Raw genomic sequence first — 22,299 nt, forward strand, 5'->3', positions numbered from 1 at the left:
CCACACAGGATCTGTCACCACTCTCTGGATCTTTTTGGTCTCTGTGACAGGATGTCTGTTGCAGTACAACTGAGCCTATCAGGGATTTTGAGTGATTGGCATTGGGTTGAGAATTATTTGTATTCTGTGCCCTCTATTCTTCTGATTCTAGGTCTCTGTCACTTCTGTTCTTTTGGGTCCTCTACTAGGGGATATATACCTTCTGGGTCCCTTGCATGCTATACACAGACATTGAGGAAACGCCCACTCCCCAGGTTCATGGGCCTAGATCCCTCCCTCTGTCAGACCATCATGCTAGGCATTATACTGGCATACTGGCACTAAGCCAAGGGAAAGGTTTCCTCTAAAGATTTGTAGCTTTTGGGCCATGAGCAGAAGTGCCACTAGCCTTGATATTTTCCAGTTCTCTTCATGTTGCTTGCAATGTTTTTCTGGCTCCATCTCTTTATGTTCACTGTAGAACTTTTAATTTTTGTGAGTCATTTTGTGCTTTAAGTCAGAGATAAATCTAAAGAACAGTATTAAAAATGTGTGATGTCATCTGAACATCTTTTCCTTTAATAAATGTATTTACTTCAGTTACCTATATTGTTGATCCATCAACATATCCTGCTGATTTTATCTTCAAAAACCTATCCTGACTCCACCTACGTTTTGTCACTACCACTCCCATCTTAATATAAGCTACTTCTTGTTTTGTTTTGCTTGAATTATTGCAAGAGCTTCCAAATTTATCTCCCTGGTTTGAATCTACCTAGCTGCCAGAGTGATGTATTTAAAAATATAACTGAGATCATGTAAGTTTGCAAGACCTAACAAAGGTATCCCTTCACACCTGAAACAACATTCAAATTCTCTCCTGGATTCTAGTAGTCTAAATTCTTTAGCCAATACCTACCCCTGGCCCCTAGGATCCTCTTGGATCTCTTTCTTCCTTTCTGACTACACTTTTGCCAAACCACAATGACATTCTTTCTGTTCTGGAACAAGACAACTTCCTGCCTTAAGGCTTTTGGGCTAGTTTTCTGTGTGTTTAGAAGGCTCTTTCTCTATGACTTTTTTTTTTTTTTTTTTTTTTTTTTTTGTAGCAGGGATCAAACTTGGGTCCTTGTGATTTTGAGGCAGGCAGCAGAACCACTGAGCTAAATCCTTGGCCCTCTCTGTGACTTTTTGAAGCTGGTCTTACCTTCAGTTGCCATGTCCTTAGAGAAACCTACTCTCACCATCTAATATAAAGTAGCCTTCTAGCTACATTTTATCACATTATCTTTTTTTGTGTTTATCATAGCACATATTATTACTAGATTAATCATATGGATATATTTTCTTTATCTGCCTCAAGCAATGATATGTAAGCTGTGTGAGAGTTGAAGCATGCTCCACAGTTATCACTAATCATCACCATCATCATACTAGTAAACTAATCTAGCATATGCTCTTGTTCCTCTGGCCCTGTTCTAAGCCCTTTCCATGTATTGCCTTTATTTAACCTTCTTTGCAATCTTATGAGGTTGGGACAATTATTATCCTCATTTTATTGTTGGAAGAACTGGGGCACAGAGAATCCTGTGATTTATCTCATGATTTACCATTAATCCCATGGTAGAGCTGGCATTTGAACCCAGGTAAAATGACATTAGAGGGCCATGTCCTAGTCAAAACAATTACATGTCTGTATAAGGCAGAACTATTTCTCCTAAACACTCAGTAGCAGAGAGATAGGTAAGTGAAAGAGAAGTCCCAATAGAACTTGATCAGTTGTATATCACAGACATTGAAGGAGGGGTAGGAGAATATATAAATGGATATCATATTTACATTATAAAAATTTTGTTATTAAAATATATTAGAAAATCCTAAAATATATTCATTAATATATTTGTCGGGCCTTGTGCATTTGCTTATTTAGGTGTCTGGCATTGTTATTGTACAAAACAGGGAGTTAAGAGATGAAACTTTTTCAGTACAAAATGTACTGTAAAATGCAAACCAAGACTAATTCTTTTTCTGAAATGGTTCTGTTATTAGTTTCTTATTCTTTTACACTATTTGAGAGATAGATTATTTCACTCATGAAAGGTGATGTGGAGGAACTAGAAACAGGTGAACCCAAACTGTCAAGAGAAAACCAGTATTTGCCTGTATGAAGAAAAAATTTTGAAATAATCAGGCATAATTAATGTTTGAGCTTAGGATCATGTGAGAGTTTGCTAAGAGGCCAGTCCAATTCTGCTGGCCAGAAATAGCAGTCTGATCACAGGTGTGCTAAATAGCCATCCCATGCCTCACTGAAATTTAGCAGTTAGTAAGATTAACTGCATACAGCAAATAATAAGACCGTCATTAACAACAAAAATGACCAGTGTTCATTTAGTCCCCAAAACTAGTGTAAGGACCTTGTAGGAATGAGGAAATTGTGGACCAGAAAGGTTAAGTAATTTGTCTAGTATCACACAAGTATAAAATGATAAAGCTTGAATTTGAACCCAATCATAAGGTTGTGTAAATAAAGCAAGTAACTAATTACTGCTATTGAGTGGCTACTATTTGCCTGGCCTTTGGCCAGGCACTTTACTGGCTGTCTCATTTAATCCTCATGAAGTGAGTGTTAAACCCACATTACACGTAAAGAAGACTCAGATAGAATTAGAGAATTTTCCCAAGGTTATGTGAACCAGGCACGTCGGGCTCCAAAGTTTGTACAAACTAGTAACTCATTAAACTCTTTAAACTAGCAAGTGGGATACTATTTTTCCTTTTCCATAATTACTTTTACCACCCTGAGTGCTTTCCCTCAGGTATTTTGTGTTTTTATGATGTACAGCTCAATAAGATTTTCAGAGCTCAGATAATGTGCTAGGCATTGTGGTAAATTGTTTGCCATTAATTACTTCATTTAATCCTGCCAGCAACCAAATATTGTTGGTACTATCATTAGCACCTTTTTATACAGGAGACAACTGGAGCTGAGAGAGATGCTTTTGCAGCAGTTGGAGGAAATGGATGGTGATGCAATTTTTTTTTTTTTTAGAGAAAATGAAGCATTTTAAAGCCTCATTATCTTTCCCTGAGCTGAAAATAAATGAGTTGGATTCAGAATTCCTTTAATTTTTGAGTATTAAGAAAAATATGCAATCCTGTTTTCCAATGGGTTTCTTTTGGGAAGCAGAATGGTTTGGAGTTGTATTCTTTGTGGTGTGTTTCTTGAAAGGATCTGTTGGGCTAATCTGGTTAATTCTGGACACTTCCTTTTCCCCTGTCTTCCTGTGGTGCTCTCTTGTGTTCTCAAGGTAGCCACCATTAGCATATGTCTGCTGAAGGAAAAAGAGGGGGGCAGGGTGCTTGGTCTCTGGGAAAGTCATTTGCATACCTCTTGTTACAATACAAAGGCCGACCACATCCTGGCTAGGACAATGTGCTGTCTGATAAACAGACTGCTTCCCCAGTGTCTGCCTGGAGCAGGTCCAGTGTGCAGCCAGCTTATGTCACAAGGTGCTGTTTATTCTGCCTGGAAGTCCAAGGAAAGGACAAACCAGCTAAATGAGTCTTTTATTTCTCCCATTCTCTGGCAGAAATTCCTTGAGTCCAAAACATTTATTAATATTAGATTAAGAGGAAGCATCAGAATTCTCCATAGAATCTTTCCTACCCTGTGGAAAACTTATTAAGTTTTTATCTTCTTCTCTAGCTATAAATTCTTTGGGGTTGGAAAAACTAGGAAACTTGGAAAATATAGTGCAAAGGCAATAAAGATCAATGTTTGCCAAGGTTTTTTATTGATAAATATTTATTTCCACATCTGTTTTCTATGTGTTCTCTCTCCCTTCCCTGTTTCCTCCCAGCCCAATACACACAGACAAAAGGAAATAGTCTTGAACAATTAATGTTGACTGCTGGACACATTGTTTAAGGATCTGGGTAAATAAGCCCTAATTTCTTCATTCTCCTTATAGTTTGGTAAATGAGAGAGAAAAAGAGACAGAGACAGAGGGAGAATTGATTTTGAGACTCATTCTCTTTTTATGATTGTTGAGGTAAAAAAATCTATTTATGCTTCCCCTTTATTACTTTTCAACTCCCCTCAACCCAGCTTAACATTTCCTGCTCTGATTAAAGAATTTTAAATTGTAAATGTACAACATACTTTTAAGACGTATTTTAAACACACATTTTATTGGTGAGTATCGCTGATATGGGAATGATATTGGACCTCCAAATAATATAGGGTAAATGTTATAACTCCCAACCTGCTAAATGTCAGATATGCCAAATTCGTGTTCCCCAAAATCAAAGAATGAATCCTAAAAAACAACGGAGGTTAAGAGTAGGAAATACTTATTGAGAGATATAGCTCCTGAGAGGCAGGAGAAGTGCCAAATGGGTCACTGGGGACCCCGCTTCAGAGGAGGAAGTTTTATAGAGCACAACCACATGGGTACAATGTGGGTTAAAGCTATGATCAACTAATAAGGTTACAAGTATAGTTGCTTAGGTAATATTGACCCAATGGGGTAACAAGTCATGTAGCAAGTGTGGATGGAAAGAACAAAGAGCTTTTCAGGAAGGTGATGGGTCTGAGGGTCTTGGTCACACACCAAGGTGACTGAGGTCTATTTAGATTTCATTAGACTGGGTGTTACCACTTATCTCCTCCTTTGGGGAAGTATATAGGCCTGGTCATTTTGTCTTTATCTTGAGGCCTACTCTCCAACAGATGTGCCTCCAGAGTTGTAATGTGTTTTCATCTTTTGCAGTGATTCTTTCGAGGGTCTAACTCTGCCTGAGTGCCTATACTATTTCTACCTAACTTAGCTGTCTATAAATATTTATTTCCACATTTATTTTCTACATGTTCTCTCTCTTTTCCTCCTTCCTCCCAGCCCAACACATACCAATAAAAGAAGATAGAGGAAATAAAAGGAAATTAACAGTGACTGCAGGACATATTGTTTAAGAATCCAGGTAATTGACATGTGTAAATACCAAATACTTTCTCTGGTGTGAGAAACTGAAAGTGTAAATGAGGATCAAAATGTACAATAGATATTGGGAAATGGGAAGAAAAGGTGGGAAGGGGAAGGGGAAGTGGGTGGGGTAGGGGAAAGGAAAGAAGGGAAAGGCAAAATATGAGATAAGGAAAAAAATGGAAACAAAGTCTTTGTAAATAGAGAGAGGTGGAGGGGTTGAAAGGAGGGCAGGGGAATGGGGGAAGAAAGTAAGAACCAAGATAGATTATGTAAAGGTACAAATTCCCAATGATGAATGTCATCATATTGTATACCTAAAATGTACCAATAAACTTAATGAATTAAAAAAAAGAATCCAGGTGATTGAGTCCTAATTTCTCCATTCTCCTACAGTTTGGAGAGGGGAGAGAGAGAGAGAGAGAGAGAGAGAGAGAGATTGATTTTGAGACTCAGTCTTCCTTAATGATGGCTGAGGTAAAAAAATCTATTTATGCTTCCCTTTTACTGCTTTTCCTTTTTAAATCCCCTCAACACAACTCAGTATTTCCAACTCTACCGAAAAGATTTTAAATTCTAAACGTGCAATATACATTTAAGACATATTTTAACCACACATTTTTTTGGTGACTATAACCACTGCAAGGAAGTTAGTCTGGGACACAGAAATTTTTTAAATACTTTTAATCAATAATTCTTATTTACATATATATACATACATATATACATGCATATATATATATGTATATACACATAAAACTTCCTTTCTGCTTTTACAGTGATGCCTGAAATCTATTCCGACCATTGTGTCTAATCCCACAGGAGCAGTGAGGTCTTTCAGGGAAGTATTGACTAGAATCCTCCTGGAGGTATCCATGGAGAAAGGCCATGGAGATGATGTTACAGAACAGTTTGAAAAAGATGCTAGTTGGCATTTTGAAGGATGATCAACATTTGTAAAAAAGTCTCTGAAGGAATATCTGGATGTTGAAGAAAAATAATGTGATACAGATTGATTACTGTGAGGTTTAGAAGTTAAATACTTGCATGTGGAGAACATTGAGGTTTATTATGAGAATGAAAATTAGACCTATATAGAAAACCTTGTGAAGATTGGTCTGTGCCAAAGATGATTAGTCATTTTACAAGGCTGCTTGGTTTACAACTTCCCAGAGTGAGTTCTCTGTCCTGGACCAAAGTTCTTGAGGATCAAGTTCTTCTGGACCAGAGCAGCAATCAGATCACCATCCTTGGTAAATTCCAATGCTGCTCATTCTGAATCTTGAGGACTGGCATGATATGAAAAAACAATACAAAACAATTCGCTAAAGTGTGGTGATTTTTCCCAATTAAAAAAGCTGACATTGCCTGGCAGATAATAGGCACTCAGAGTTGTAAAATGAATTAATAAAGTAGATATCATCCCCCTGCTCCCATCTGTCTAAGCCAAAGTCTATGCTAGGGCTTTATTTACATGACTGTACTTGTTATGATATGAATCAAGTATCACTTTTCTTCATATACGTTAGAAAAAGAGATGTAAGAAGGCCTTCCACCCTCAGATTTTTTTCATTTGGCTTCTCCAGCCTTCCACCTTCTCATACTTTCTGCCCCAGGGTATATTGATGAAAGGTGTCATATCACAGCTGCTTTATGGTCTGATAGTTAAAAGAACTATGAGCATTCAGAATGCATGTATTTTACTGCCGTTAGATATCTGGTATCATAACATGATCTCCTCCACCCAGTGTTGCCAGTTCTGGGTACCTATGCTCAGCTTTTCTTTTGAGAACCTGTGTTTTATGTTTTCTGGTTTCTCCAGGAGACCTAGGTATCTCTTGATTATCTAAGGGAGATCAGTGTGGCTGCGCTTTGAGATTTTACTGCTGCTGTGAGTCACTACTCCAGAGTGGCAGAGGGAAATACAAACCAGCCAAACTCAAATTAGTGCCTTTGGTACTTGGTTATAGTTATGGTAAATGAATGGCTCAGAGGAGAAGGAAGTTGGAGTTGTAAGGTTTCTGTAGCCATCTGCCCCATTTCCCAAAGGTTTTACTGACCAGTGTATCTGAAGACAGGAAATGGCTAGGGTGTGGTTTCAGACCTGGAGTTTGTCACTCTCATCAGAGAAGATGGGATAAAATTTATAGGTCATTTAAAAAAAAGTGGTTGGTCAGATTTACACATATGATTATTTTTGGAACACCATATATAGGGTTTGTGTGCTGACCATGTGGCTCTGTAAGGTAGAAAGTGGCATGATGGTTAGTTATGATTGATTCTATCCCAAGTTCGTTGACATTCAGGGCCTTGAAGAGAAGTACATAGTTTTGGTTTGGCGTTGTATAACTATCCAGCTGGGTTATTTTTTCCTTCCTCTTCTTTTATGGGGCAGTTTAAGGCTTACATTTTCTTTTTACCACTGAGCCTAATTTAATTGTGGTTTGTTTGTTTGTTTATTTATTTATTTATTTATTTATCTATTTATTTGTATATGTGCCCAGAGCTTTTTCGATTATTGGTAAACTTTAAAAAATACCACAGCACATTTAAACATATATAATTTAAGAACCAGTCATGATGGAGGGCTATGATAGCCTTTGGAAAATTCTGACTTGGAAGCAATTCTAATTAACAAGGTATTTTCTGATTTCTTTATTGCATGCTTTATTAATAATAATGCTGTTAGTTAGATAGAATCTTTTTTCTTCCTATGATTTAATTTTTCCCTATTCTGTTTCTCAATAACCAATTCTATAGCAGTTACCTTTAACAAAAATATGGTGAACTTAAGATAACAAACAGCAAACATCATAGAGATAAGAATAATTTGGAGTCTTAAAAGTCAAAATTTTCTAGATTTTTTAAAATAATAAGTTGTGTGAGAATGAGCTAGAGAATCCTCATTAAACTACAATTGATTTATTCAAAAGAACCTCAGAATTTAAAGAACATACTCTTCCCCTAGTTAACTAGATTCTTTCAAGAATAAGGATATTGGATAACTTGCTTGGCTGTTCAGAACTATTTTATTTTTCCTGTCATTTAAATTTCAAGTTGAGACAACTTAATTCTTTAAAGCAGAGATGTGACTAATGTCTGAATGAAACATGGATGGAATTTACTGCACATTTCTAACTCCACTTCACCATAGTAAATGTGAGTGGCCAGGCCAGGAAATATTGCTATTCAGAAGATGATGAATTGACTCTTTATTCTTGAACATGCCAAGGACTAGTGAGGAAAAAGTGATTTGTTTAGGAAAGATGAGATTGCAGCTCAGTATCAATATGCAAGGTACATTTGAGGAGAGCCCTTGGGGGTGCATATACTGTATGTAACTCTTCGTTGACTTTTTTCACTTTTGGCAGTGGGTTCATTTAAGAAGGAAGAATTTTATAGGTATTTATTTGTCAAATTATTCACCTCTTGATGACAATTGATGGCTTAAATATGCATTAAGCTAATAATATTTCTTGTAGGTATTTTATGCTGTGGCCTATAAACTAATACTTTTTTAAAAAATGAATTTATGACTAGGCTAATTAGGTCTCACTAGCTGCATTGAAATTGTATATAACTTTATTTTATTTCCCTTTTTTTTGTGTGTGTGATGCTGGGGATCAAACCCAGGGCCTCATGTCTGGAAGGCAAGCACTGTATCACAGTTACAATGCCAGCCCCAGAAACTGACTTTTAATGCTTTTAAGAAGGTTATATTTGGCACAACAAAGCAACGTGTTATATAGCATCATAATTTCTGAGATTCCTTTCTAGATTGAGAAAAAATTTAGACATAATTTTATTTTATAGTGATTAAAAGTAGTTACTAAGACAGGCATAGCAATTATTTATTGATGTTATGAGTAATGATAAAATGCACAGGAATGTAAAATATTTACAAGATATATATCCTGGGTATTTAGTACAGAACTTGCCTCGAGAATTTAGTAAATGAACTTCCGTGTCTTCCAAGGTGGGCATGTTTCTACTGTTGAAAGACTATCTTCCTCCCCACCAATTCTTTGGAGAGAGGCTCTGTTTGTGATTGCATGGCTGTTGGGCCAGAATGTGAGCCAGGTTTAATATTCTGTCCCCACCATTCTTATAAATTTTTTTTCTTATAAATGTTTCTTTGCCCAGCATTATATTTATCAGGAGCAAGGAGGAGATAGCTATAACAGAAGTTACCATAAATACAAGATAGCTATGTATCATTCCCAACTAGTGCTTTCAGTCCTGCATAGTTATGAAAAGCCTAGCATCTGCTACTAACCTAGATCCTCATTCTGCACAGCATGGTTACTAATATTTGTTGATTAGGGAGTATCCTCTAAATAGAGGGAAAGGCTTAAAGACATTTCATGATTCTTAGTATTCAGCTTTTTCTATGTCACCCAAGAAGCCACTTTATTATGTTGTACAAAATTTCTGAATTTTAAAATATAGACAGGAATGTTAAGTTAATAGCTATTTTAGAAAAAGAAGTTATGATAAATGAGCAAAAGTATGTACAAAACATCTTAGTTAATATATACAAATTCTCAGGAAATAGTAAATAACATTGTACAATACTGTGTATCTCTGTGTAGTTTAGAATGCTAATGGAAGACATGGATGTTTATTGGGTGTGAACTTTGAACTAAGCACCTTGCAAAGTCATTGATGTATGCCAATGTATTGAATCCCTTGGGGTAGTATTACCACCTGTATTTTAAAATATTTAAAAGATGAAGTAACTGAGATTTCCAAAGGGTTATCTGACTTTCTACAGTTACATAAGTAGTAGCAAGCCAATCTTATCTGAAAGCCCATGACCACCTCTTCCTCTTCCTTGTTCTTCTCTTCCTCCTCTTTCTTTTTCAGTACTTGGGGCTGAACCCAAGTCTTTGCACTGAGCTACACCACTAGCCCTTTTTTATTTTTTATTTTGAGAACAGGGTCTCACTATGTTGTCTATCCTGTGTTCAAACTTGTAATCTTCCTTGCCTCAGCCTCCTAGAATGTTGGGATTATAGACATGGGCCATCACGCCTGGCTCTGAAAGCTCATTTCCTCTGACCACATCACTGCAGCCTATTTTTCTAACATCTCTAGGTCTTTGCTGCTAGTGAAATAAGATATTTTCCAAATCTACAGCATCAAGTATTTAAGCAAATTCTTCACATGCAATTTTAAAGCAGCCTTATTCTAAACACAGATATTTACATACTCAGTTGCTTGTCAATTAGCTGACATAGATTTGGAATCTTTCCTTCATGGCAGCTGCTAGATTCATCTTCTATCTATACCAAAGGCTACCATGCAATTCAGGCCCTTAAAGCTCACCCTTTGAATGGTTCACTGGTTCTTGTTGTTCTGGTCCACATTGAGAGATATGACTAAATGAATATATCTTATTCACCATTTTAATTCAGTCATTCAGTGCTTCCACTTCCTTCCAGAGGAGTCAACACTCCTAAAAGATGACTTTCAAAGACTTCTCCAGTGTGTCCTCAGTCTACTTTTTCAGAATACCTGTCGCAACTCCCCTTCCTCAATCTGGATCCAGTGTTGTCAAATGGTCTTCCTACTTCTCCACCTGTGAGTGATGCTGGTTCTCCTGCTTGCTTGCTGCTCCACACTCTTGACCATTTTAAACACAGTTCAGATCTTAGTCCTTCTCCAAAAGCTCTGCTCTAGCTTGTAGCTGTGAGATAGAGAATCCCTCCTCACCAATGTCACCTCTTCTTGTTTAAACCATTGTTTGGCCACAGCAAATTACCATGAGGAATCATGAAGAGAGAACAGGGGTGATCATCTGACTTGTGATTGGTGTGACCTCAGGCAGGTCACTTTACATGTAAGACTCAGTTTTTGTGCATATAAAGTGGGTGTGGTATGTAGTGCTCCCCATTTGATTTGCCGCGGGAAAGCTACTTTTCTTCTTCATGCTCAGTTCCTTAAATTGTAAAATGGATAGAATAAGAGTAACTCATGCTACAGAATTGGAGTAAGAATTACCTTTGTGTTAGGGTGGGCCGAGTTATGTTGTAGTCAAAATTAACCCCAAATCTTGGTGCCCTGAAGACACACAGGTTTACTTCCTGCTTATATTACATGTCCATCTCAGGCCAGTAGGAACTCTGCATTACAGTATCCATATCCAGGGGCCTTGTGTGCCAGAGCCTTTGCTATCTGGAATCAGGCAGCTCACTAGGGCAGGAGGAAGGGGATGCAGTGAATCATGCATTAGTTCCTAAACTTTCTGCTTAAAAGCAGAGTACACCACTGCCCCTGTTAGCCAAAGAAGATGACATGACCTTAAAAGGGTAGAGAAAAGCCATCTTACCATGCATCCAGAACAAGAGTAAGAATCATTATGGGTGGCACTAATGGTCACTATCCCACATCTGTGTCATTTGGCAATTTTCATATGGTGCACTTCAAGTTTTGCCTCTCTTTCTATTGTTACAGCAAAGTATCAGCTCAGCGTTACAGCCAAGTATTACAGCTATCCAATGGTCTCCGGAGGTAAAGAAACTGAGTAGCACTTGGAGACATGGAGGGAACCTTTTATTACACTGGTGGGCACAGAGGAGTTGGGACTCCAAAGTGTGAGCCCCATACAGAAATGGAAGCAACCTTATATAGAGATCTATAGTGTAAGGGGGTTGGGTTCATGTGCTGGGCAATCATGTTTACAGAAGCGGAAGGGCACAGTTAACAGAGTTGATGTTTCAAGCTCAGGATTTGTTTTGTACTCAGGAAACTCTTAGGCAGAACATACGTGACATAACACAAAATCTAGGTGAAGTCTTGGAGAGGACCTTACTGCCCTCTATTCTCTTCCTGCTTTCACCTACAGGGAGATGGAGATGGTGGCCTTTGGGAGGGGGGAATAGATAGAGCTTATCCTTTAAACACTTCATCCTTCCTTTGCCAAAGGACCAGGGTCAAAAATTTGCATTGGTTTCTGATCAGTCTTGAGTAACAATGTATAAAACAGCTCAGGAAGAAGTGAGGACGTATCTCAAAACTTGGCCCTCCACAGCCTCAGAAATGTGCTTGAAATCAATTTAACTAGACTTGCAGGAAGTGCTGGACAGGGTTTTGGGGGTTAAGGGATTATCAGTTGAATACCACCTACTGGATAGTCTGAAGACACAGTATCAACATCTTATTTACTTTTTCTTTTTTAATTATATAAGACATTTGTATTGTTTTGATAGAAAAATTAGCAAATATAGATGGACAACAAGAAAGAGAAAGAACCATAAAAGGAAGAATTACCCAGGAGAAAAACATCTTATTTCCCATCTTGGGTTAATATCTTTTAAACAAAATACCATATACTCTTTCATTGCTCTAGTGAATGTTTCTTTCAGCACTGATCAATTAACATACTGTGTTATAGTTTCTGTCACTACACTGTAAATTTACAGACAGTAAATTTACATCATAAGCTTGGCCTGATGTTTTCAAAGAAATTCCTTTTTATTAAACAAATTTTAAACAATATATAACAACTGTCTTTCTCCGACTTAGAATTACAAATCCCAGATGCAAGCATGGCTTTTTAAAAGTCGCAAAAACAATCTTTAAGTAAACAACATGAAGTGGCCCACAAGTAAGCGGTTCCATGAGGCCATAGCTTGCAAAAGGGATGAGAGAGACACTGCTAAAAAATCAAGACTCCTGGGAAGAAAGGGGCAAAGAGAGTCTTTTCTATAGCTGAAAATTTGACAGACTGCTAAGGTTGGAAACTGAGGAACTTTTGTAGATGTTGGAGCCATTCCAAGAGCCTGAGAAACTGGCAACCAACTACCAGGTACCCACTATCCTTCCTGTGTTTGATCAGACACCTTAAATAGGAAGTGGGGAGCTGGCAGCCATGGGCAGAATAAGGCCTGGCTAGCTTCCCAAGCACTCACTTCCTCTGCTTCAAGTCCGGTCCTGGTCCTCCTCTCAGGTTTCTTTGGGTGAGACAATCTGGGCTAAGTGGTGTGACCTGTGTCCCAGACTGACTGAGTCTGGGATTAACCCTGTGCTCTTGAGGCATCTCTCCTCCTGGAGACAGTGAGGGAAAATTGGCTGGTGTCAGCTTCTCTGTTGAACCTGTAAAAAGGACATGGCTGTGGGCTGCATTGTTATTAGGGCTGAAATTATAAAAAGGGCAGAGTACATTTGATATACCAATATCAGTATCAGAATGGCATATGAAATGAAATTAAAATATGAACTGAGGGGGCTGGGCAAGATGGCAGCTAATATTTATTTAATGCATCGTGAAGTAGTTAGGTTTTTCTTTACTATTGTTAGTGTCTTCATTTTTGTAGAACAAAAATTGATGCAAAAGAAGTAAGACTCTTGCCCCAAATCACGCGAAAAGAATCCCCAAGTTTCCTGTAAGTCAACATTCTATGTTGTACATTCCATATTTTCTTTCCTATAAATGCAAATAATGATATTCTTGTGTTGCAATCACCATTTTTCTCCTACATGCCCTGTTTTCACTTCCAACCCCCCTGTCTCCCCACTGTCCTCTGAATGTGTCTGGGGCGTTCTTCTCTAGACCCCTTTGGCTGATACCTTCTCAGTTTCACACTTTTCTACATGGTCACATCCCACCTATTTCTTAGGACAGCCTCAATTTCACTCCTCAGGAAGCCTTTCTGGTTGGCTCAGCCCACATTTTTGAGCAGCCGTCATCTGAAAAGCTCTGCTCACACTTGTTAGTTCTGGTGTTCACTGCGTGCTTCAGAGTAGTAGCCGTTTTTCTGTAAGTTTATGTGTTAACCCTCAATCTAGATGGGAGGTTCCTACCAGGCAGAACAGCCTTGCATTGAACACTGGTGCTTTATCTCTTACTCTATGATATACTTTTCCTTGTTCATAAATACACAAAGAACACCCTACACTATGTAACTTCTAACAGGAATGGCTATATGATTAACATCATTATTTATATTGACACAGGGCATACAGGAAGCAATCAGAGAAGCTGAGTGAGAATTTTAAGCTTGGGAAATATCTATCCTGGTGCACCCCCCCCCCAGTATTGGGACTTGAACCCAGGACCTTAACACTGAGCTACATCTCCAGCTTTTTTTTTTTTTTTTTTTTAATTTGCTACATTGTCTGGGCTGGGCTCAAACTTGCAATCCTCCTGCTTCAGCTTCATAAAGTGCTGTGATTACCATATCTGGCGTCCATAGCTTAATTTCATTTAGTATTTCTTCAATAACTGAAGAAGACTTACATTTAACGGCATATACCAAACTTAGTAACTCTTATCAACTTTTTTGTGGCATGTATTTAAACATCACTAAAGTGAAATTACAGATCAGAGAGGCAATTAAAATATACTATTCCATTTCTTCAAATCCAGGCTTCTTCCCTGGAGTTGAACTTGTATTAAATCTTAACTTTATGTCTGTTTTAACAAAGATCTTTTTCAGCACTTTTTAAAAGAGTTAAAGTAAAGATCCTTATAAAAGCCAGCTATCTGCAACTTAATCCTGTTGATTTCAAAACTCTCAACACAAAAGAAAAAAAAAAAGGCCTGGTATCTTTAAGGCACATAGTCTGCATATGTTTTCTCTAAACACACTGGGTCCCAAGTCTGTGTTTGTGACTTTGGAAATAAAGGATGTTTTGTGTTTTACACAGCATCTGATATTTAAAAATTAATCTCTCCACATCTGTCTTGAAGAGAGCCAGATATGGTAAATAGAGATGATCAGACCAACTCTTGGGAAGGACTGGAATTTTCCCTTAAGTGGTTTCCTTAAGTGGAGACCAGAATCTCCAGTTTGGCAACATACATTTACAAAAATAAATGACTAATTTCTAAATCTCCATTTCCCTTTGGTCTGTGAACTTGGCCTTTTATTGGTTAATTGCCAGCAAGCAGATGATGACAAGATGAAGGGAGGATTTGGATTCCCTTGTGAAGGGCACATGAGCAGGAACAGGGTTTGAAGAGACAGACAGATAGAGGGTTTTTTTTCTGAAGAATTCATAATTGATTCTGTTTTTGGCTTTCTTCCTTCACACATACCAGTTCATAGGATAATCATAATCACAGGCATTTACATTTGCATACTGCTTTACCATTTGCATCCACAGATTTTATTCCCACTTGATCATAGGGTTCTGCTTTGTGCTGAGTACCTAATCTTAAAGTAAATCATTTACTATATTAAGATTTAAACAGGTCTGTCAGATAAAATGCACATTACATATTTATGAGCACTGATTTCAAGAATCACTTTAAAAGAGTTATTCATGTTGCTTTATATTACAGATCTGAACTTAATCTCTTTTGTTTCATCCTTGTTTTATTTTCTAGAGGTTCCAAATTATGTTTGTAAATCTCTGAACATGCATTTCCACCCTAAGAGGAAAAATGTCTAGGTACAAGACAGCAGCTTTTGAACCTTTTGCTGCTGATCTCAGTAAATTGGGAAAACCAATTTTCTGAAATTAAAATGGAAGGCCCCTTTTGCAAGGCAGTGACGATGATGATGCCGATAATGACTTGGGTTCTAATTCAGTACAGCAGGAGAGAGGAGATTATAGTCTACTAAAACAAAGTCCTTTGATGTCTGCTGTGAAGAGGGATCCCAGAAGTGGTTATTCACTTTTAAAAAGCATTATTGCTTGAGTGTTCCTGATTTACTTTTTTATTTAGAGATTGTTTATGAGGGTTATTTCCTTTAAACCACTTGTTTCCTGCATAATCAAATCCCAAACAAACTTGGAGAAAATAAAGGACAATTCCATGAAACTGAAATTATTTTGTGAGCTCTGGGAAGAGAACGAAAGAATCGAATAAGCATTGTTTACTGGTTGGTACAGTTCAAATTCAATCCAGGAATTTGCTTTTTTTTAAATTAAAAATAAAATTTCTAAGGAAAGGCATTTCCCCTTCTTTAAAGAAGGGAGAAAAAGAAAACTCAAGAGCAGAGGGAGTTTTGCAAGGCTTCTAGTGCCTGAGTAGAATTGCTAACTGGTCCCCTCTCTCTGTGCTGGGCTGTCTGTATTCACTGTATCACAAGCTTGAAACCAGACCTCATTTGACTGAGCCAAAAAATGGTCCTTTTGTTGCTGTTTTTTTCCCCTAGTGTCATCTCTCATGGTTGCCTGGGCAACCAGTGTGTATCCGTTCAGCATAGGTTACTGGGCCCCAGGAAGGAAGTGCTCCAGCACTGGCCTGCTATTTTTATAGAACCGTTACATAATACAATCTATTAAAGCTTCCTCTTGGTGTTTAATGCACAAAGGGGAAATTAAGTTTGATGAGTCCTAAATGTTGGATGGAGGATGTCAGGTGACTCTGGGATTGTTTGGCTCAGGCCACATAGCAACAATATTCCCATATGCAATTCAAGGAGAACTGATATACAATCATGCCTTTGGCAATGTTTGCCTGCCTGGGATCATTAGAGGAAACTGAGCTGTCAGTTGCTCAAGGGTGTGAGTTTTGCCCAATTACACAGTACTCCCTCTCTGGTAGGATGGCAGCAGACAATGAGACACTATTCACAGTTAAGGGCAAAGGGAATTTTAAAGGTGCAGCAATATGCTTTTCATAGGCAAGATGATTACTGGAAAAAAGAATTGGATTGAAAAACAGGATCAGGGTGTCACCCAACAATGACCACTGAAGCATTGCACACATGCTGTGGCCATTCAGCTTTGCTGTGGTTAACCCTGAAGTGGCTCTGAGGAGGCAGAGTTGGGAGGGTGGGAGATAGTAGGTAGATGGCTTGCAGACTCAAGGCCCTTGCAACAGGGACTAAGGATTGCAGAGGAATCTGTAGGGCGTGAAAGCTTAGTTCCTTTATTCCCATCTTACGAGTTAGTTTGCTGCTAGCCTGAAATAATGAAGGTGCAAGTATATGTCATATCAGAAGTATATCCTGGAGCAGGAAGGAACCCCTTTATCCCCAGGGAGACTTAAGGCCACAAGTAACCCAAGTTCCCTTGGCTAGAGAGGGTCTGAACCACTTTTTTCTCATCTTCTGAACTTTCTGCTGCTATTTGGGCATTCCCATAATTGCAGCTAAACCGCCAAACCTTTGCCTCACAAATCTGTTGTTTCCAGCTTGCTTTCTCTGTAATCTCAACTGTGCTCTATTCCCAACTCTCTGCTGGAAATTTTTTCTGAATGTCTCACTTTGCCTCCAACTTAATAAATTTAAGTTAAAAATTTCTGTTTCTTCTTTCATACTCTCTTAGCACTTCTGACACCAAGCATACAAAGTTCTTCCTCCTGTCAATCAATTCTTCAATTCTCAATGGACATACATTAGATATGCTACAGTGTAACTCTGGCTTCATCCAAGATGGCTGCCAGAGTAACCACCATGCAACCTCTAACTTTGTTATAACCCCATCTGCATGCTAAATGGGACCCTTTCTCCCAGCACCATGACAATTGTCAGTTGCCATGATGACAAGCAGAAAGACCAGAAAGAACTATAAAAAAGGTGAAAAGAGGCAGTGCTTGAATTCCCAGGAATCTCCACCCACTCCCAGAAGAGTTGTTTCTCCTTTATTAACCTATCCTTGCCTCTCATTTGTTTTATTGTATACCTGTAACCTCCTAAGCCCCAATAGGTTGAGAAGTTAATTTGGATGTATATCTTTCCCTTTGTCCATGCTCATTCAGTGCCTGGTCTTGTTGTTAGTTCCACAATTTGGTGAGGGAAAAAAGAACCAATTTGGTGCCAAAAATCACTAGTATTTATTTATGCCAAGCATAAACCATTTTAGTTTTTTAATTGGTTGATGTCTTCAGCTTCTACTCTTTGAATCAATATTAAATTTTACCTTTAGACTAATCTCACAGCTTTATCATGTCACTTTATTGGCAACACTTTTGACTGTTTATCCTATGTTAAAGTCTGAACTTGACTCTCTATAATTTGACTCCCTCCTCACCCTCCCCACTTGCTTGTCCAGATTTATTATTCATCTCAAGCAGTGGTTCTCTGTTTGGAGAGGTTTATTTTATATACCATTCTCTTTCACAGGTTCGAGATGTACTGCTTTGCTTTTCTTTTATAATCTTATTGCCTCAGACAGGAAATATTTCTAGTCCTTATTCTGTAGGGCTTGTAGAAAGTCTAAAATGATATGGAGCCAGTTGACTAGTAATGAACATTTGGGGCAAATCTTGAGTCACTCATTCAAAACATTTCATTGAGTATTTACATTATGCTCAAGTGGTGACCAAGAAAGAATATAGCTTTTGCTGTCTTGAAGTTTGTTAAGTGCAGAAGGGAAGTATTACATAAAAATTACATAGCTATTAAATATATGATTACACAAAGAACCAATTTACCACCAATGTTTTAAGGGCCATGAAACATAAGTTACGATGCATGAGAGCAAATATTGGCTGGGAGTGGAGATAAGGTGCGAGTCGGTAGCCTGGGGACTCAGGAGGGTTTTACAGAGCAAATGACATTTACATCAAAACCTGAAGAATGAGATTGAGTTGGAGAAGCAAAAGGGAGTTGGTGAGAGAGGAAGAAGGTGGATTCAGACAGAAGGAACAGCCTAATGAAAGCTCAGAGCAAGGAAGAATCTTAATTTTGCAGCAAGTGAAAAAAGGCAGGTAAGCTGAGCTCTGAGTACACAAACAATTGTGTGTCAATAACAGTGTGTACTTTCTTTGTTTTAAAGATATAAAGAGTGAGGAGACTTGTGTTTGAGCTTTCCTCAAACTACTGGCTTTTATAAAGTTAAATTAAGTATGGGTTCTTATTCTAGTAATTTGACCTTAGTTTCTGCAAGGTAAGAATGTTTTATATTTATTTTTAAAATAAGTATAAGCCCAATCTCAACAAAAAGTTGGCTCACTACAGAAAAGTTAATTGTTTAAAATTTAACCATTCAAAGAAAATGACATGGCCTGTAAGATTACATGATTAGTAGAGTTTTAATTTGCATAAATTCAATTGAGGTAATAGAAGAAAGTATAAGATACATGGAAGGTAGAGTTTTTAAAATGGAAGATAAGAGGGCCGGGGATTTAGCTCAGTGGTTCTGCCCTGGCCCCTCGCCCCCGCAAGTGCAAGGACCTGAGTTCTATCCCTGGTACTGAAAAAAAAAAAGGAAGATATAATTAAAAATTCTTTTTTTAAAAACTTGAGCCTAAAGAAAGCTATCTGATGTATAAGGGGAAAAATAATGGAGCGGGAAAGATGTTTGGGCTCCGTTCTATTTCTGTCCACAGGAAAGACACTGCCCATATTTTCTTTTTTCTTTCCTTTGGCAAGTTCTCACGCCAGCTTCCTATGGGTGGAAATGGGCAATAAATAGCAGGGTATCCAGTGGCCTTTTTCTAGGCCTCCTAGTTACTCATGTTGGCAAGGACACCACTCTCTTTTTTGTCTTATTTTTAGAGCACACCCCTGCCCCACACTTTTCTTTTTCAGAGTTGAGGGCAAGGCAAGGGCCTGTCATTATCAGAGAGTGAGGTGAACCACAGGGACTGGTTTCCCAAGAATCTGTACCCAGCTGCCAACCTGGTGGGTCAGAGTCATCGTCTTTATTACCACACGCGGTTTTCCTGTGAAAGTGAGACTTCCTTTCAATTAACACTCGCGCAGTCATGGGAGCATGGCGTTTTCCTTCTCTATTAGAAAATACACCTTTTATCTTTACTCTGTTCTGCAAGCAATTCCCTAGGAGTTGAGCCACAGCCAAGTGCTAATGACTTTTGAGGATGAGAAGTCAGTTTATTTTCTCTGATGTTTTATAGTGATTCACCAATAATTTTTCTGCGATTTTGGCCAGTGACAAGAGTTTCCTTTTTTATTAACGAACAGAAAAGGTAATCCATCATTTAAAAAGCTTTGGAGTTCTTGAAGGAGAAATCTGTTGTAACTTGGAGGTTTAGACCAGGCTAAGTTATTTGGAGGGGCAAAAGAGGGAGAAAGAAGAGTAATTATAGTTATCTAGCTGATGACAGTTCACAGCGATATACATCAAATGCAATCACTGTGTTGTAGACTGCTATACAGAAACACGAAAATTATGGTAGGGTTAAAATTTTTTGTTTTTATTGGAAGAAAGGAGAGCTTTGTAATTGGGGGCAATTTTTCATTTTTGGAAATACTTTCCTTAAGGCAAACTAAACCAACTAAACACTCATCCTTTTTTTTTTTTTTTTTTTAATTAAGATGCAATGGTCCTGTGTTGATAACCTGAGACTCTGTAACTAAGGTAACTAGGTGTGCACCCGAAGGCCTGGATCCTTGAGCTTGATCTTTCCAGTCTCCTGGTGGATGTTTATTGCTCCTATGAAAAAGTTATGTCTCCTAACTGCTCTTTCAGTCTCATGCAGTATTTGAACATCATTTGAGAATCCACAGTAGAGAGCTGTGACGTATTAAATATTTGATATTCTGCCTAGCCCAGGTTGAGGAATATGTTTTTTCTGTTTAAGTAGAAACCTGGTAATTTTGCATTTAGTGACAGGTTATTGTGGCTCTGCCTTCTGGTGGCTGGAAGGATGTAGTTGAATGGGTGTTTGGCATTAGGTTTTAAAATACTGTTGCTGGTTGGGTCCCTTGTGTTTTAAAAATGCACACTTTCTCATAAGAGAAACTGCATAGGTTGTGTCACTGAACTAATGTGACTGTTGTGGGACCAGGAGACATACATACTATTAGGGCACCCCTCCCCCATTTTACTTTATTTGTGCATTTCTCACTTTGAGGATATGATAAGACTGACGTTATACATTTGCTATCTGGCTACTTCTTTGTAAATTGTTTATTAAGACAAAGGAGAAAAGCAGTATTTTATAGAATTTTTCTTTATTGAACATTGGTAACACTTTTGCCTGAGATTGACAAAAATTTCTAATACTGGAAACTAACTCTCTAAAGTTTCAGACTTCTAGAGATACCTTTCAGTTTTGCAGAATGTGACCATTGGTGCTTGGGATGTTAGTCAACCAAGATGATGCAAGAATTTTAACCATCTTTAATTTAGTTTTGGGGAATAGACCTAAATTAGCAGAAGTTCAGACTTGGAAGACAGTTTAAAGATACTATCCAATCTCTTATTGTGTAAATAAGGGAACATAAAGTGCCTCAGATAAAGCCACATAATTGTACTATGTCAGGATGCAGGCTAGTTGTCATATTGGACCTATATTCACAGTTTCCACCTGCTAGAAGCTTCTACCACACGGAAGCCTAGTACTCAGATATTTTATGGACATTATGATTTTGAGAGAGCATCATTTAAAATCCTTGCACTACCCTTCATAACATTGTGACCTTATAAATGTCTGTAGCCTCTTTACGCTTCATAGCTGTAAAATGCTGAAAATCATCTCTATATTTTAGGATCATAATGAAGTTTAAATCAGGCAATATGTATAAAAATGTAGCTTATAAAAATACTCTATAAATTATTACTAGCCTCAATTTCATTAATCATTTAAAATATTTTAAAACCATTCTATTATAAATTGTAATTATCAAAACTAATAGCCTATTATAAAATCACTGCATTCATCCAAAAGAATTGTTAAATGTCTACTATATGTATATCACTGTGTTGTGTCCTTTGTGAAACAGAAATATGAGTATGAAATAATACTTGCCTTCAAACAGTCAGAGAGAGAGAGAGAGAGAGCGAGAGAGCGAGAGAGAATGAATATGTAAGTACGCAAGATGAGGGTAAAGGAATTGGTAGAAGTAAAGTAGGTTGGTGATATATTTATCTTGCCCTTTATCTAGTCTTCCTGGAACTGGTATACCATTTATTTTTTGAATTTAAGAATTTCAGAATTTCTCCCCCGATATCTTCACTAAATTTTGACAATGTCCAATGATGTCTTACAATTCTTAGTCTTTTGAGACTAATCTCACAGGCTGGGTTCAGAAAGCCTATTAAGACCATCAACTGCTCCCTCATACTCTCTTATCTTCTTCTTTTTTTTTTTTTTGGTACTGGAGATTGAACTCGGGACCTTTCTCTTGCGAGTACTCAGGACCTTGCTCTTGCGAGTCAGGTTGCAGAACCACTGAGCTAAATCTCCTGGCCCTCTCTTATCTTCTTCTACTTTATACGTGCACATGTAGTAGATGTTATCAGTTGTAAGCATTTCTGAGAATGTAATTGCCTGAGAATAAGAGAAGATGAATTTTCTTATTGAAAGTTTTCATCAAAAAAATTTTTTTAAGGCTTCTGCATCATGAAGTTACAGCAGAAACACTCTTCTTTCTGTGGAGTCATTGATCATCCATCAGCATTTCCACCCTATCTAGGACAGTGACTTCTCATTAGGTAGAATTTTTCTGTCTCCTATAAAATGATAATT

General features: G+C 37.8%; 1 protein-coding gene across 6 annotated transcripts in view; it reads left to right on the forward strand.

Moving 5' to 3' along the window:
• The window catches only part of LOC110343973 (uncharacterized), a 228,800-nt gene that overhangs the window by 41,240 nt on the left and 165,261 nt on the right, over positions 1-22,299 (forward strand). Inside the window, exon 3 of one of the 6 annotated variants that reach the window (XR_015443897.1) lies at positions 4,881-4,962. The exons of the other annotated variants lie outside the window; for them this stretch is intronic. The gene's annotated coding sequence lies outside the window, so the exon portion shown is untranslated. The remainder of the gene's footprint in view (positions 1-4,880; positions 4,963-22,299) is intronic. 6 annotated transcript variants of the gene reach the window in all.

The sequence above is a fragment of the Heterocephalus glaber genome, unplaced genomic scaffold, assembly GCF_053883595.1.
Source record: "Heterocephalus glaber isolate CG9 unplaced genomic scaffold, H.glaber_assembly_v1.0 deba00001586, whole genome shotgun sequence".
Lineage (NCBI taxonomy): Eukaryota > Metazoa > Chordata > Mammalia > Rodentia > Bathyergidae > Heterocephalus > Heterocephalus glaber.